This window comes from Symphalangus syndactylus, chromosome 4 (assembly GCF_028878055.3).
Source record: "Symphalangus syndactylus isolate Jambi chromosome 4, NHGRI_mSymSyn1-v2.1_pri, whole genome shotgun sequence".
Taxonomy (NCBI): domain Eukaryota; kingdom Metazoa; phylum Chordata; class Mammalia; order Primates; family Hylobatidae; genus Symphalangus; species Symphalangus syndactylus.
Window position 1 is genome coordinate 23219750 of NC_072426.2, and position 17967 is coordinate 23237716.

The window sequence follows — 17967 nt, forward strand, 5'->3', positions numbered from 1 at the left end:
TTCAAAAGGCCAAATTCTTGTTCACAGGCCAAATTCTTGCCCCATTTAGAAGAACTATTGAAACTAAATATTAAAATCTTGAAGTACCATTATATTATTCAAAGTCTGTTTTTCTGCCATCTACTTTCAGAAAAATGAATCTCAAGAGAATAAGGAACATTTGGCTAAGTATTTTTTTCTACCAAGTATTGGGAGTAATCAGAGTGGCTTTAAGCCAAAGAGATAATATTGCTCTGAGAGAATTGTCCTGAAACCATTCAAATGATTTACTGTGCTTTAAGCCCTACAAACTTACATCAAGTAAAATTAAAGGAATGAGATAAAATGGAGACATCTGTCTATATATTCAGGGTGTATATGCTGATGTTTGTATACAATATATATAATGCTACTACATCACTTTACCCTTTTTGTCACAGACAATAACTCAAGCTTTATGCCAGCTTTATGCCAGCCAAGGGGATCATAACTGGCAGACCTCAGTATATTTTATACTGCATTAGCGCATTGCTTCAGTCAGCTAACGATCCTTACTTTTCAACCCATCTCTTTCATTAGTGAATCTGAATTTACAGGCAACCTCTTTCTCCTAATGCACAGAGAGGCTTCCCTGGCCCCTATGGCATATTGTGGCTTCACACCTAAATCAGTCACAGTTCTAGGACTTTCAGGATTTGGAAACTAATCCATTTAACTTTTCAGTAGGAACAATAGTTTCTTTCTGAGAAATGAGCTATTTAATTAGAGCCTTTCTCCTCCTCCCTCTTTCCTAACACATCAATTTAGATTCCTACCTCTTTCCTAACACTTCATTTTAGACAATGAATTGTCTAAAATATGTTTTCCTCATTAGACTGTAAACCACAGGAGAGAAAGAATGACGCCAATCTTGTTCGCAGAATCTAGCCCATGCCTGGTACATGTACAGTAAATACTTAATAAACATTTGATGTAGCTTTTATTGTTATGTAATCATAAAAAAGGCCATGCTGGATCACGTTAGCAGTCCATTCATAAATACATCTGTGGTATGATTGTCCTATCAACAACTGTTTATTTAGTGTCTACTATGTGGTGGGGTACCATGCTGGGGGAAACAAAAATAAGTAAGACCATCTCTGCCTACAAGTTGCTTAGGAGTTCAGAAGGAGCGATGAGACAATTTCAATAGGTATAATCCAAGATGAATAATGTAGGTGCTATGAAAGAAGTACCAAGAAAGTGCTACAGGAATTAAAAAAACATCTTATTGTCAGAATCTGGAAAGGAGAAGGCAGCTTTTAGATGGAACATGGAGGATGGTTGGAATTCTCAAGAGAATGGAAAGAAAGGAAGCAACAAACTCAAGGGCACAGCAGAAACACAGAGACCAGAAAGTGTGGGATCTTTTCAGGGCAGTCTACTTGTGACTCCAGTGTACCAATAGCTTGGGTTATATGCAGAAGCCGTGGTGATAGTGCAACGTCTAAGCTGGTCTTACATATAGGAGCCTTGCATATCAAGGCAAGGAAGGAGGAGCTGGGGCTTAATTAAGATACACAGAGCACCCTTCATGGCAATGGCCCATAGGAGACCATAGTCATTTTCAACATTTGGCTATACATAGATGTCTCTGATTCCCTTCAGTGACTCGCTTCAGTGACTTTTGTTTTGTTTTGTTTTTCTCAAAGCCAAACACTGCTAGTCCCTATACTGCCCCTGGTAGCATCTTGATTGCTTTTTTTTTTTTTTCTGTTTTCAAACTTGCCAATAATTTTCAAATCCTGGATTATTTACACAAATTGTAAAACAATTCTGTTTCTTCTTTTTTAATTTATGTGCTAGTCTTTTCTTTAGGGAAGAGAGGAGTTCACTGGTGAGTCAGGCACAGAGCTCAAAGTCTTATAAATTATATTTGTCTCATTAAATTTTCACAACATGCAAATCACTTGGATACTATTATCACTCCCATTTTAGAGATTTGCAAAGTAACGTCATTGAGCTGTTAAGAATCAGAGATGGATTCAAATTCAAGTGCCTGATTTGGAAGGCGAACTTTTAACCACTCACCATACCATACTGATTCTTTTAAAGAGTTCATTTCTAACAGCATACAGTCAAAATGTGTTTTTTTTCTGTCATTAGTTTTCAGTGTCTTTATAATTACCTCCACAAATGTATAGGATTTATTTGACTACATGAGGAGAGAAAGTCTAACTGGCTCATTCTGCCTAGACAGAAGAAGATGCCACACTGGCACTGCTCTTCACACTATCAAACATCATTTTTAAGTCTGGGATATTTTCCAAATCTGAAATGCTGCTTTATTTTCCCCAAACCAAATAATAACTGCCTTGCTTCCAACAAAAATAGAATGACAGAATTATGTTTGCTTCTGGTTTTTGTTTTTCCAGATGATATCAGAAAACACAGAGGGAAACAATATTCTCAGAGTCTATTAGGCAAAAGTGCTAGATAATACATTTTTAAACAGTAGTGAAAACATAGCCCTGGTAAATAAATATATATTGATTTGGTTGATTTATTCATTCTTTATGTACTAGAAACAGTTACCTATAAAAGGTAATAACTGACTTGAACATAATATCTGGTTTGATGTATTCCCTCAGTCACTGAAATTACAGAGAAATCCAACGCTGAAATAAACTTTTACTTTTGGAAACAAATTATTTTTATTACAATAACGCTCTCAGCAGCAAAAGCAAATGCTACTCAGTTTAAATTATAATATAAAATCTAAATATTCATTATTTTAAAGGCAGTAGATTTGTCACAAGATAGGTTTGTGAATCAAGAATTCTAAATGGCAAGGGATATTCTTGGTCTCTGGTAACAAAACTTATAGGAGCATCAATTTAGCCTCATACGTTGAGTTTACATATGGTTGGTCATGGACGTATAAACATTCATTTGGAGAAAATGTAATGGTAAATTTTCAGAACACATTATTCAGAGAAGGTAAAAGTCTACTTTTATATCAAAGTCCAGAGTCAACACACTCATGGGAAACAGTAAGAAATGATCGATAAAATTATGCAATAGCAAGCTAGCAGAGCGGGGAAAAGCACGGTTTTTCAGGGCTCTGACCAAGGGAATGAGCTGTAGTGCCCTTGCCCCGCAGGTGTAATCACAAAGCCCACTATCTAGTCAAGCATAGAAAATGTCTCAATAGATATTATTCTTAAATAAAACAGATGTCAACACACATCCTCATCCATCAATTTGGCTAAACATGGCTGGAGCCCCCTTGATACAACTGAAGTTAATCCCAACCCTCTCCACATTTCTGTGAGTTTCATTTCATGCTTTTCTACACTTCTTCCTTTCCGAGGATATTTTATTGTTATTCACAGTCTTCTTGAGTTGAGTTCTTAGTTTCTGAATTTTCAGTTTTTCTTGTTTTCAAATATGTGTTTTAAATCTATAAAGATCTTCCACAAATACCTTTCCAGCTACATTCTCATTTAAGCTGTGTTCTCATTTCTAGTCCGTGTTAAATATTTCATAACTTCCATTAAGCTTCCTTCTTTAACCCATTAAGTATTTAGAATTGTGTTCCTCAGTTTCCAATATTTGGCTCTGGGGAAAGTTATTACTTGGGCTATTTTAAAAATTAATTTCTGATTTATTACATTGTGTTTAAAAATTGTTATTAGTGTAATATGCTTTGGAATTTGTTGAGACTTCCTTTATTGCCTAGAATGTTACCAATTTTTCAAAACCTATTTTATGTTTGCTTAAAAAGATGTAAATTTTCTTTTTGTTTTTTTAAATTATACTTTAAGTTCTAGGCTACATGTGCACAATGTGCAGGTTTGATACATAGGTATAAATGTGCCATGTTGGTGTGCTGCACCCATCAACTCATCATTTGCATGAGGTATTTCTACTAATGCTATCCCTCCTCCTGCCCCCCACCCCCTGACAGGCCGTATTGTGTGATGTTCCCTGCCCTGTGTCTAAGTGATCTCATTGTTCAGTTACCACCTATGAGTGAGAACATGCGGTGTTTGGTTTTCTGTCCTTGTGATAGTTTGCTGAGAATGATGGTTTCCAGCTTCATCCATGTCCCTGCAAAGGACATGAACTCATCCTTTTTTATGGCTGCATAGTATTCTGTGGTGTATATGTGCCACATTTTCTTAATCCAGTCTATCATTGATGGACATTTAGGTTGGTTCCAAGTCTTTGCTATTGTGAATAGTGCTGCAACAAACAACTTGTGCGTGTGTCCATATGTTGGGTGCAGGGTTCAGTATCTTTATTATTAAATAATAATTGTTAATTATGTTACTCAAAACTTCTGTAGCCTTTAGTTTTGGTCTCTCAATTTCAAAATCTCCTACTTAGTATCTATATTAATTTCTTCTTGCAGTTTTACTATATGTTGATTTTTAAATTTTTAAGGTGTATTTTCAATGAATACAAAACCACTGTTGTTGAATAAGCCATGTAATATTTTCTACTACTTCAGTCTTGTGCTGTTTTTAACTTTAAAAATGGTTTAAATTATTTTCTGACTCAGAATCATGTATTGCATTTAGCTGGTGGTTTTTTTTTTTTTTTTTTTTTTTTTTTAGACGGAGTCTCCCTCAGTTGCCCAGGCTGGAGTGCAGTGGCATGATCTCGGCTCACTGCAACCTCCACCTCCCAGGTTCACGCCATTCTCCTGCCTCAGCCTCCCGAGTAGCTGGGACTACAGGCGCCCACCATTACGCCCGGCTAATTTTTTTGTATTTTTAGTAGAGACGGGGTTTCACCCTGTTAGCCAGGATGGTCTCGATCTCTGACCTCGTGATCCGCCTGTCTAGGGCTCCCAAAGTGCTAGGATTACAGGTGTGAGCCACTGTGCCTGGCCTGGTGTGTGTTTTTAATCAGAAGTCCCTCAGTCTTTTTTGTTTTTTATAATGATATTAGAAATACCAATCAGCTGTTTTGCAGAATGTGCCAAAGTAAAGGGTCTATCTGATGTTTCCTCATTCATATTCAGATTACATATTTTTGGCAAAAATACTACAAAAATTATGTTATGTCCTCTTCAGTACATCATGTTAATGGTTCATGATATTGGGTTGTTCCATTACCTGTAATGTTAACTTTAATTGCATGGTTAAGATGATATATGCCAGTATTCTTCTCCGTAAAGTTACTATTTTTCTCTGTGTAGTTACTAAGTATTTTGTAGGGAGATACTAGGGTATGTGTGGAGGTAGGGGGAGGTATTAACAAATGTTTGCTTACTGGTTTTAGCATCCTTTGATAATGCAATCCTGAATCATTTATGTTTCTGGTGGTTTCTAAATATATATTTTTGATGTATGAAAAGTTTATTGGAATTCATTACTTACCTATATTTCTTTAGAATATAATGGATTGAAGAAAAATAGCCAAAGAGATTGAATAACAATTAAGACTTACAAATGACCAATAACTGTACCAAAAAATTCTAGCTCTCTCCTAATTGAAAACGTCCAAATTAAAACAATGAAGCATATGTTTTCATCAAGCAAATTTGCAAAGAAAAAGAATAATAACATTCTGTGGCAGGATTTTCAAAAACAGAAAATCTTTATGTTTTTATACTTTCATAACTACATCTTTACTGCTATAGCTATAACATAGATAAAAATTTTTGGAGGCAATTTGGCAGTATCAAAATATTTTTCCCTTTCAACTTTTATTTTAGATGTAAGGGGTACACATGCAGGTTTCTTACATGGGTATATCACCTGATGCTGGTGTTTGGTTTAGCAATGCTCTCATCATCCAGGTACTGAGCACAATGCCCAATAGTTTTTCAACCTTTGACTCCTTTCCTCCCTCTGCCTCTAGACGTCCCCAGTATCTATTTATTAGTGCATCTTTATGTCCATAAGTACCCAATGTTTAGCTCCCACTTATGAGTGAGAATATGCAGTATTTGGTGTTTCGTTCCTGAAGTCATTTGCATAGGATAATTAATGTTATCCTAATGTCATCCAGTGTTATCCATGTTGCTGCAAAGAACATGATTTTTTATGGCTATGTAGTATTCCATGGTTTATATGTTCCACATTTTCTTCATCCAACTGAACATTGATAAGCACCTAGATTGATCCCATGTCTTTGATATTGTGAATAGTGCTGCAATGAACATACAAATGCATGTTGTAGAATAATTTGTTTTATTCTGGATATATACCCAGTAATGGGATTGCTGGGTCGAATGGTAGTTCTAAGTTCTTTGAGAAATCTTCAAACTGCTTTCCACAGTGGCTGAACTAACTTACATTCCACCAGCAGTGTATAAGAGTTCCCTTTTTTTCCACAGCCTTGCCAGCATCTGTTGTTTTTTGGCTTTTTGCTAGTAGCCATTCTATCTGGTATAAGATAGTATCTCATTGTGGCTTTGATTTACATTTCTCTGATGATTGGTGATGCTGAGCATTTTTCATATGTTTGTCAGCTACTTGTATGTCTTTTGTTAAGTGTCTGTGCATGTCTTTTGCCCATTTTTAATGGGGTTATTTGTTTAGGGCTTGTATTGTTTAAGTTCCTTATAGATTCTGGGTATTGGACCTTTGTTGGATGCATGCTTCCCAAATATTTTCTCTCATTCTACAGGTTGTCTCTTTACTCTGTTGATAATTTCTTTTGCTGTGCAGAAGCTCTTTAGTTTAATTGGGTCACTTGTCAACTTTTGTTTTTGTTGCAGTTGCCCTTGAGGACTTCTTAGTCATAAATTTTTTGCCAAGCCCAAAGTCCAGACCTAGGTTTTACTCTAGGATTCTTACAGTTTGAGGTCTTACATTTAAATCTTTAATCCATCTTGAGTTAATTTTTGTATAAAGTGAAAGGTAGGGGTCCAGTTTCATTCTTCTGCGTATGGCTAGCCAGCTATCCTAGCACTGTTTATTGAATAAGGAATCCTTCCCCCTTGCTTATTTTTGTCAACTTTGTCAAAGATCATATGGCTGTATATTTGTGGTTTTATTTCTGTGTTCTCTATTCTCTTCCATTGATCTATGTGTTGTCTGTTTTTATAACAGTGTCGTGTTATTTTGGTTATTGTAGCCTTACTGTTTAGTTTGAAGTTGGGTAATGTGATGCCTCCTGCTTTGTTCTTTTTGCTTAAGAATGCTTTGGCTATTTAGGCTTTTTATTGGTTCCATATGAATTTCAGAATAGCTTTTTTCTAATTCTGTGAAAAATAACATTTGTAATTTGATAGGAATGGCATTGAATATGTAGACTGCTTTAGGCAGGATGGCCATTTTGATGAAATTAATTCTTTCTATATGAGCCATGGAATGTTTGTTGTTGTTGTTGTTGTGTGTCATCTATGATTTATTTCAGCAGGTGTTTTGTAGTTCTCCTTGTAGAAATCTTTCACTTCCTTTGTTAGATATATTCCTCGGTGTGAGTGTGTGTGTGTGTGTGTGTGTGTGTCTATTGTAAATGAGACTGTGTTCTTGATTTGGCTCTCAGATTGAGCATTACTGGTGTATAGAAATGCTACTGATTCTTGTACATTGATTTGGTATCCTGAAACTTTACTGAAGTTGTTTATCAGTTCCAGGGGATTTCTAAGTATAGAATTATATTATCAGGCTGGACATGGTGGCTTACACCTGTAATTCCAGCAATTTGAGAGGCTGAGGCAGACAGATCATGAGGTCGGGAGATCGAGACCATCCTGGCCAACATGGTGAAATCCCATTTCTACTAAAAACACAAAAGTTACGCATGCTGGGTGTGGTGGCATGCACTTGTAGTCCCAGCTACTTGGGAGGCTGATGCAAAAGAATTGTTTGAACCCAGAAGGCAGAAGTTGCAGTGAGCCAAGATCACACTACTGCACTCAGCCTGGAGACAGAGCGAGACTCCATCTCAAAAAAAAAAAGAATTATATTATTAGTGAAAAGAGATAGTTTGACTTCTTCTTTTCCTATTTAGATGCCTTTTATTTATTTCTCTTGCCTGATTGCTCTGACTGGCACTTCTAATATTATGTTAAATAGGAGGGGTGAGAGTGGGCATCATTTTCTTGTTACAGTTCTCAAGGTGGATGCTTCCAACTTTTGCCCCATTAGTGTCACATTGGCTGTGGGTTTGTCATAGATAGCTGTAATTATTTTGAGGTATGCTCCTTTGATACATAGTCTCTTGAGGGTTTTTACCATAAAGGGATGTTGGATTTTTTCAAAATATTTTTCTGTGTCTATTGAGATGATCATATCGTTTTGGCTTTTAAGTCTGTTTATGTGGTGAATCATATTTATTGTGTATGTTGAGGCAACCTTGTATTCCAGGAATGAAGCCTACTTGATTGTGGTGAATTAACTTTTTTTTTTTTTTTTTGAGACAGAGTCTTGCTTTGTCACCAGGCTGGAGTGCAGTGGCACCATCTCAGCTCACTGCAACTCCACCTCCTGGGTTCAAGCAATTCTCCTGCCTCAGCCTCCCAAGTAGCTGGGATTACAGGCATGTGCCACCACTTCCAGCTAATTTTTGTATATTTAGTAGAGAAGGGGTTTCACCATCTTGACCAGTATGGTCTTGATCTCTTGACCTTGTGATCCACCTGCCTCAGCTTCCCAAAATGCTGGGATTACAGGTATGAGCCACCACACTCAGCTGGTGAATTAACTTTTTGACGTGCTGCAGGATTTGGTTTGCTAGTATTTTGTGGAGAATTTTTGTATCTATCCCTGTGCTAGGGATATTGGCCTGTAGTTTTCTTTTTTCACTGTGTCTTTGCCAGGTTTCAGTATGAAGGTGTTGATTGCTTCATAAAATGAGTTAGAGAGGAGTCCCTCCTTCCTGGTTTCAGTAGAATTGGTACCAGTTTTTCTTCATACATCTGGTAAAATGTGGCTGTAAATCCATCTGGTCCATGGCTTTCTTTGGTTGGTAGGTTTTGTATTAATTATTCAATTTCAGAACTTGATGTTGGTCTGATCAGGGTTTTAATTTCTTTCTGATTTTATCCTGGAATGTTTTGTTTCCAGGAATTTATCTATCTCCTCTAGATTTTCTAGCTTGTGTGCATACGGGTGTTCATAATAGTCTCTAGGAATCTTTGTATTTCTGTGGGATTGATTGCAACGTCACCTTTGTCATATCTGATTGTGCTTATTTGGATCTCCTCTTTTTCCTTTGTTAAACTAGCTATCAGCCTGTCAATCTTGTTTAACCTTTTAAAGAACCAACTTTGGGTTTTGTTGATTCTTTGTATGGATGTTCAGATCTAAGTTTCATTGAGTTCTACTCTGATTTTAGTTATTTCTTTTCTTCTGCTAGCTTTGGGGTTAGTTTGTTCCTGTTTTTCTAGCTCCTCTAGGTGTGATGTTAGATCATTTATTTGAGATCTAAGTTTCCAAAGTAGGTGTTTAGTACTATAAACTTTCCTCTTAACACTGCTTTTACTGCATCCCAGAGATTTTTACGTTTTGTCTCTGTTTTCATTTACTTCAAAGAATTTATTTCTGCCTTAACTTTATTGCTTTCAGGAGTAAGTTGTTTAATTTCCATGTAATTTTGTGGTTTTAAGAGATCCTCTTGGTATTGATTTGTGTTTTTATTTCACTGTGGTCCAAGAGTATGGTTGATATGATTTTGATTTTTTTGAATTTATTGACACATGCTGTATGGCTGAGCATGTGGTTGATTTTATTCTATGTACAGATGGCAAGAATGTATATTTTGCTGTTGATGGGTGGGGTATTCTATAGATATCTGTTAGGTTCAATTGGTCATGTGTCAAACTTATGTCCAGAATATACGTGTAAGTTTTCTGCCTCGATGATCTGTCTAACGGTGTCAGTGGGGTATTGAAGTCCCCCATTAATATTGTGTGTTTGTCTAAGTCTTTTTATAACTCTAGAAGTAGTTGTTTTAAGAATCTGGTGCTCCAATGTTGGGTATGTATATATTTAGGGCAATTAAATCTTCTGGTTGAATTGAACCTTTTATCATTATATAGTTTCCTTCTTTGTCCTTTTTAACTGTTGTTGGCTTAAAGTCTGTTTTATTTAAGAATAGCAATCCCTGCTCTTTTTTGTTTTCCATTTGCTTAGTAGATCTTTCTCCAACTCTTTACTTTAAGCCTATTGGTCTCATTACATGTGAGATGGCTCTCTTGAACAAAGCAAACAGATGGGTCTTTTTTTTTAATCCAACTATATGGTATGTGCCTTTTACATGGGGATGTTTAGACCATTTGCATTTAGGGTTAATATTAATATGTGAGCTTTTGGTTCTATCATGAAGTTACTAGCTAATTGCTCTGTAGTTTCTATTGTATGGTTGCTTTGTAGGGTCTGTAGACTGCCAAATGCTGATTTTCTAACTCTACCTTTCTGTCTATATTTCTTAGTTGGCATTCTACTCTGAAGAAGAGCTTGTCTTTATTCCCGGCCCTATTGCCACATAGCAAAACACTCCAAGATTAGAGGCATAAAACAACAGCCGTTTTGTTATAGTTATGCATACTTGTAGTCAGGAGTCTAGAAAGTGCATAGTGAAGAGAGACTTTCGCTACCCTATCATTTCTCTTTCAACAACAAGCAGCCAGAAAGGGCAGACAGTAAAACACAGATAAGACAACTCAGGCACAGAGGGAGCAGTGGGGAAGTCTCTTGGGTAACTGCCAAACTTCACCCTCATACAGTGGGCCCCAGTAAAACACTGGACCATAAAAAGCACATTCCTTTCCCTTCAGGTGCACTAAGATAGGAGCTAAAAGCAGACTCGGTGGGTATGCCTGCAGCTGCAGGAAGATGTATGGGAACAGACACAAAACTCTCCCTCCCAGACGAGCACAACAAAGAGACACAGAAGTAATCCAAGCCTCTGATAAACTCTCCTGCTCTGAATCCTTAAAAACTCAGTCTGTAAAAGAGAGTGCCTCTGACCTAACCCAGCCAGAAGCCCCATTCAGGTTTATTTTCCAAAATAAACCTATCTTTAACTGCGAAGTTGCTTTTCATGTTTCTTTCCTCTTTCTTTAATTCTTACACCTTTAAAGACAGTATAAATAAAATACTGTGAAATCAGTACTTAAGGACTATAAGTGTATTTTGTCTTCACAAGGTAGAAATTATGCTTTCACAGTATAAATAAAATACTGTGTATAAAGGTAAATTGGTTTATTCTCCCATCCTTTACCCACACTTCAGTCTGATTATGTTATTTATTAGAGATAGGCTCATTTTTTTCTTGATTATACTCCATTTTAGGATATCTTACCCATCCTTTTTGATATTATTTTGTATTTTGGGTAAGTAAAACATTAATATAATACCAAAATTTTAAACTATGCAAAAAATAGAAATACTGAGAGAAGTACTAACTCTTCATCCATTCAACTCCATTCTCACTCATCTCCTATAGGTAATCAAACTCATTAGTTTCTATTTATCCTTCATATGTTTCATTTTGAAAAAATACCAGACATATTTGTTTTAGGCTAAATATTTTTATCTGATTGCAACGTTAAACTTACCTCATAGATACTGGTATGTGCTGATTTCACTAACATTAGGCCATTTTCCTCTTTGTCTCTTCCTTCTCCTTCCACTTTTTAGTTGCATTATTTCTACCTTATGAAGACAAATAAAAATTATATAGCATTCTTCCTCCCTCATCTTCGCATTTGATAAATGTACAATTAATATTCATAATAACTTCTTTTCTACAGTTTCCCCAATTGTCTCTTGGTTAGATGTTTATCCTCTGGTAGATTCCTTAAGCAGGGCTTGTGGATATAATAGTCCTTAAATTCTTCAATCATTAAAATGGTTTTTATGTATTCTTACTATTTGAAGAATAGTTTGGCTAGACATAACATCTTTGTTTCATAATTTGTCTCCTTTAGATTTTTTTCAGTGCTGTTACACTATTGCTTTTCTTCATGCATTTATTTTTTAAGTCAAGCTTATGGAGGTAAATTTTACATACAATAAAACTTACCCTTTTAATGGGTGCAGTTTGATGAGTTTCAGAAAATATATAAGGTCATGTAACAACCACCAAAATAAAAATATATAAACCACCACCAACCACCATAATAAATATATTTCCACATCCCCAAAAAGTTTTCTCCTCTCCTTTTATAATCAACACACTGTTTGCACCAAAGGCCCTGGAAAACACTAATCTACTTTCTGTTCCTGTAATTTTGCCTTTCCTAAAATTTTATATAAATAGAGTCATATAATTTATAGTCTTTTGTGTCTTTTAGCATAATACTTTTGTGATTTATCCATGTTCTAGCAACACTCAATGGTTTCAACATACTGACTAACTATAGCTACAACATGATTTTTTATTTATTTACCAGTTGATTGATAGTTGTGTTGCTTCTAGTTTCTAACTATTATGAATACAGTTGCTTCAAACATTTATGTGAAGGTTTTGTATGAACATACGTTTTTATTTCTCATGAACACATACCTAGGAATAAAATTTCTGGGTTATATAATAAGTTTATGCTTATTTATTATTATTATTATTATCGAAATGAGACCTCATTCTTTTGTCCAGGCTGGAATGCAGTGGTGTACTCACAGTTCACTGCAGCCTCAACCTCCCTGGGCTCAGGTAATCCTCCCATCTCAGACTCCTGAAGAGCTAGGACCACAGACATGTGCCCACACACCTATATATGTATATGTATACATATATTATATATGTGTGTATATATATATATATATATATTTTTTTTTTTTTTTTAAGAGAGAGTTTCACCATGTTGCCCGAGCTAGTCTCAAACTCCCGGGCTCAAGCGATCTGCCTGCTGCCTCAGCCTCTCAAAGTGCTGGGATTACAACCATGAGCAACCACACCCAGCTACTTATGTTTAACTTTGTAAACACATATCAAACTGTATGTTATTTTTGAGAAATCAAATTTCAGTGTAACTCTTATTCTTGTAAGTTAATTTGATTTTTTTTTGCCCTGAGAACCTAAGGACTTATTTTTTCTGTTTAAAGTCTGATAGATTTACCAAGATATGTATCAGAGTTCATAGTTCTGAATGAATTCTCAGAGAGTGAACCATTTCATATGTGGATTTATTCTGTTTTTTAGAAATTTTTCTTGAATCATTGTTTCAAATTTTAGTTATCTTCATTGTTTTTCTTGTTAGGCAAGTAAATTATGCAATACATACATTAGACCTTCTTTGCCTAATTTCCATTGCACTCACTCTCCCTGACCCTTATAACTCATCCATTTATCTTGTGTTCATTCACTTTGCTGTTTCTCTGCTTTTCTTCAGTTGTTTGTATTAATTTTCCATTTGAGTTTATTTGAGGAAGGCACCTTATAATTTAACCTTTGTTTCTAAGATATTTTTTCTTTTTCCTCTATTTCTTCCTTGAATTTTTCAATCAACTCTTACTTAATTTGTCTCTTTTTTCCTTTTGGCCAATTTTAGTTTTAAGTGTATGTATTTTTTAATTTCCTGTAATGCTTGTCAAGTTTTTTTTTTTAGTCTTCTTCTGCTGCATGTTTTCATTTGGAGAGGTAATTTTCATCTGCTATAATATGTTGATTCTAACTTTATGTTTTCTTTTTTCTAGAAGCTTTGTTTAAATGAAGACTACTACATTTCTGTATTTTGTGGACAGGGTTGGCAGTTTGAGATAACTTACAAGATTCCTGTTTCAAGAATACTTTCTTCTGTCAATATAATGAAACACAACTCCTTTACTGCATCTTTTTTAAATGTTGGAGGAAGACTGTCTGCTTATTTTGAGGACCAGTCTGAAAATATTTGGCAAAAGACAGTATGTATACATCCTGTGGCTGATAATATTTTATAGAAAAAATACATATACACACGGAGACATGAATGAAAATATTTACCACAGCACTCTTTGTAAAAGGAAGAGTTCAAAACTACCTGGGTGTTTACCAATAGTAAAGAGAAATCAAAATGTGGTATATACAAGTGATGGGGTAATAATATTGAATGTAAAAAGAAAGTAATAAGCAGAATAAATGTTTAACATGACAATATGTATGTAAGTTAAATGGCACAAGCATGGATAAAATTTGAGACCAGGGATAATTAGTAAAAGAAAAGAAAATGCATAGAAAGAGAAACATACATGGATGTATGATAGTTTCTGCAAACTCAGGATTTCAAGTAATCCAATTCTGTATGGTTGAAGTTCAATATTTTTATAAATTAAGTATAACCACTAAAATAATACAAATACAAAATTACTTGCTGAGAAGTTGCTGGTGCCAGTCCCCATGAGGGCAAGCCTTGCCTTAAGTGATTAGGAAGCATGGCTGGACAGGTGCAGTGGCTCGTGCCTGTAATCCCAGCACTTTGGGAGACTGAGGTAGGCAGATCACAAGGTCAAGAGATCAAGACTATCCTGGCCAACATGGTGAAACCCTGTCTCTACTAAAAACACAAAAATTAGCTGGGCGTGGTGGTGTGTGCCTGTAATCCCAGCTACTTGGGAGGCTGAGGCAAGAGACTCGCTTGAACCCAGGAGGCGGAGGTTGCAGTGAGCCAAGATCACGTCACTGTACTCCAGCCTGGCCCAGCCTGAAGACAGAGTGAGACTCCATCTCAAAAAAAGCATGGCCAGCATATTCTTGACCTTATTTCAAGAATACCTTCTTCTGTCAATACAATGAAACATGACTCCTTTATTGGATCTTTTTGAATCACGTCAAATCACCTCATTACAGCATTTGCCATTTTTACTCACTTAGTACGTGATAAGAGAGAGCTGTTCTCAATTTCTGAACCATATACTTGAAATAAAATGGTAATCTGGCAATGTTAATGATGTAATACAGCAGCCAAGCACTTAGCAAAATAAGCCCAGTATAAATACCATTGAAAAGATAAATCAAATTTGTCCACCTCAATGTTATTGAAGCCTCTAATTTTAGGAAAAATATTTTAAATGTCAGCTTTAGAATACCTAATCCAAATATTTAATTTCCTACCAAAACTTTGGAGTTTTTAAATAGATGGAATTTCAGCCAATTTTGTGATTACAATGGAAAAAAACTGGGACAAATAAATTGTCAGCTTTCAGTAGCCAAAAAGAAGGCTTATTTACCAGCAAGCCTTCCTCTGCGATTTTATCACACACCTGCCAACACTTATCTGCCTGCACCCAGCAGGACATACATAAACAAAACAGGAAGCAGGAAACCTTGACTAAGTGGCTTTACCCTCTTTTTCTATCTTATGTGTCCCTACTCACCTTCATTGATTCCAGGGAAATTTTCCTGACCTCCTTCTGCCCCAAATCTGCCTTTTGGTTATTCTTTTCATTTGGCTTAGTTGAAATCCATTTATCGCCTGTTCTTCTTATAGTTGCATAAAAAACTTATACTCTGGACTTGGCTCATACTTCATAGTTCTATATATCCCTAATGTAAGTGATTCTACTCATGAATATTTGCAAAAGCTATTATATTCCAACCATACTCAACTCCTAAACCTGATTTCATTCTCTATTTCCTATCATCTGGCTTTAACAAACTGGCCAAACATTTTATTTTTTGTTATATTGTGTATGTATTCGAGTTTTTTTTATTATCAAACCTGGGGAGTTAGGATTTAAAGATGGTGTATTTGAGACTATACATGCAAATTTTTCTCTACAAATGAGATAGAAAGGAAAGAAAAAATGAAGGAAGGAGAATTCTAAGACATACTTCTATTTCGTTTTTTTCAGTCTATTTGGACTGTGATAGTCACATAATAACACTTCAGTCAACAATGGAGCTCATATAAAATGGTGGTTCCGTAAGATTATAATGGACCTAAAATATTCTCTTTTTTTAATGTCAAAATTTTGATTCTGTGTTATTTCTATAGAGGTAAAACTTATATACAATAAAGTGCACAAAACCCAACTGCATACCTCTGATTTTTTATACATATATACTCATGTCATCCCCCTTTCCAGAACCCTTGAAGGCTCTCTCATGTCCATTCCCAGTCAGTATTCCCTAAAAGTAAGCACTTTTCTGACTTAAATCACCATAGGTCAGCTTTGCCTGTTTTTGCCCTTAGTATAAATATAACCATCTATTAACACTCAGATCAAGATAGCACCCTAACAAGATTTATGGTGCCCCCTTTCAGACAGTGTGCTCCAAAGACAATCATTATTTAGGCTTCTGTTGCTGTAGAATAGTTTTGACTTTTCTTAAATTTTATATAAATAAAATTGTATTATATTTATTCTTTTGATTCTGGTTCTTTTGTTCAACCAAGTGTTTTGAGATTCGTTTGTGTGGTTGCATATATCAATAGTTCATTACTTCTTATTGTGGTGTGGAATTTCATGGTTTTAATATACCAGAAATTGCCTATCCACTATTGAACATTTAAATTGTTTGAAGTTTGTATATTATTAATAAAGATTCCATGAACATTTTTGTAACTTTTATTAGTGGACACAGTAAGTCACTTCTTTTGTGTATACACCAGGGAGTAAAAATACTGAATTATAGTGTAGGCGTATATATAGTTTTGGAGGAAACTGCCAAGCAATTTTTCAAAGTAGCTGTATAAATTTACTCCTCCTTCAGCAATGTGCAAGAATTCCAGTTCCTCTACATTCATACTAATACTTGATATGTCAGTCCTCATTTTAGCCATTCTGGTGGGTGCATAGTGGTATATCATTGTGGTTTTCATTTGCATTCCCTAATGATTGATAATAATTACCATATTTTCATATGCATTTTTCTATTTATTCACCTATTTCTATGAAGCACTTGCACAAATCCTTGGCTCATTTTATATTGGGCTGTCTTACTTTTTCTTACTGACTTGTAGGAGTTCTTTATAAATTATGGATCTGAATTACTTGTCTAGTTCTGTAATGAAAATATCTTTTCTCCAGAGAGTAGTTTATCTTTTCATATTTAAAAAAAATTATTTTAGAAAAAAATCATGATTTTAGTAAAAATGTGTTTTATGGTTGATGCTTTGTATTCTATTTAATGAATAGAATGAATTGTCTTTTCCCATGCCATAGAATTTTTTCCCATGTTTTCTTCTAGAAATTCTATGGTTTTCCCTTCATATTTAAGTGAACAATAATATGGAAACAATTTTAACATATGGTATGAGGTATAGGATGTCCATGTTTTTTTTTTTTCCCTATAGGGATATCCAATTGACCTACCTCAGTTATTGAAAGGAATGACTTCACCACTGCATTGTAGTGGCAAAAAATTCTTTTCACTCAGTGATGTCATAGCCATCATAACATCATAGTGAAACACATCACTCCTGTGATGCTGGCATATACTACTGTGCTGCCAGTAGTATAAAAATATAGCACATACAATTATGTATAATGTATAATATCTGATAATGATAATAAGCAACTGTGTTACTGGTTATGTATTTACCACATTATACCTATATTGTTACTTTAGAGTATATTTTTTCTACTTAAAAGAAATGAAAGTTAACTGTGAAACAGCCTCAGGTGGGTCATTCAGGAGGTATCCCAGAAGAAGGCATTGTTATCACAGGAACTGACAGCTCCATGCATGTTATAATGCCTGATGATTTTCCAGTGGGACAAGACACAGAGGTGAAAGGCAGTGATATTCATGATCTTGATCCCATGCAGACTTAGGCTAATGTATGTGTTTGGGTTTTAATTTCTAACAAAAAAGAGTTTAAAATGTAAAAAAAAAAAAAGAATAGAAAAAAGATTATAGAATAAAAATTAAAAGAAAAAATAGTTTTTCAAACCTGTAGAATTACAAAAGAGAGTTAAAAAAGTAAAAAGCATATAAAGTAAAAATGTTACAGTAAGGTAAGTTTAATTTATTACTGAAGAAAGAAAAATATTTTTATAAATTTAGTGTAGCCTAAGTGTAAAGTGTTTATAAGTCTGTAGTAGCATACAGTAATGTCCTAGGCCTTCTCTTTCACTCACCACTCACTGACTCACCCAGAGCAACTTCCAGTCCTGC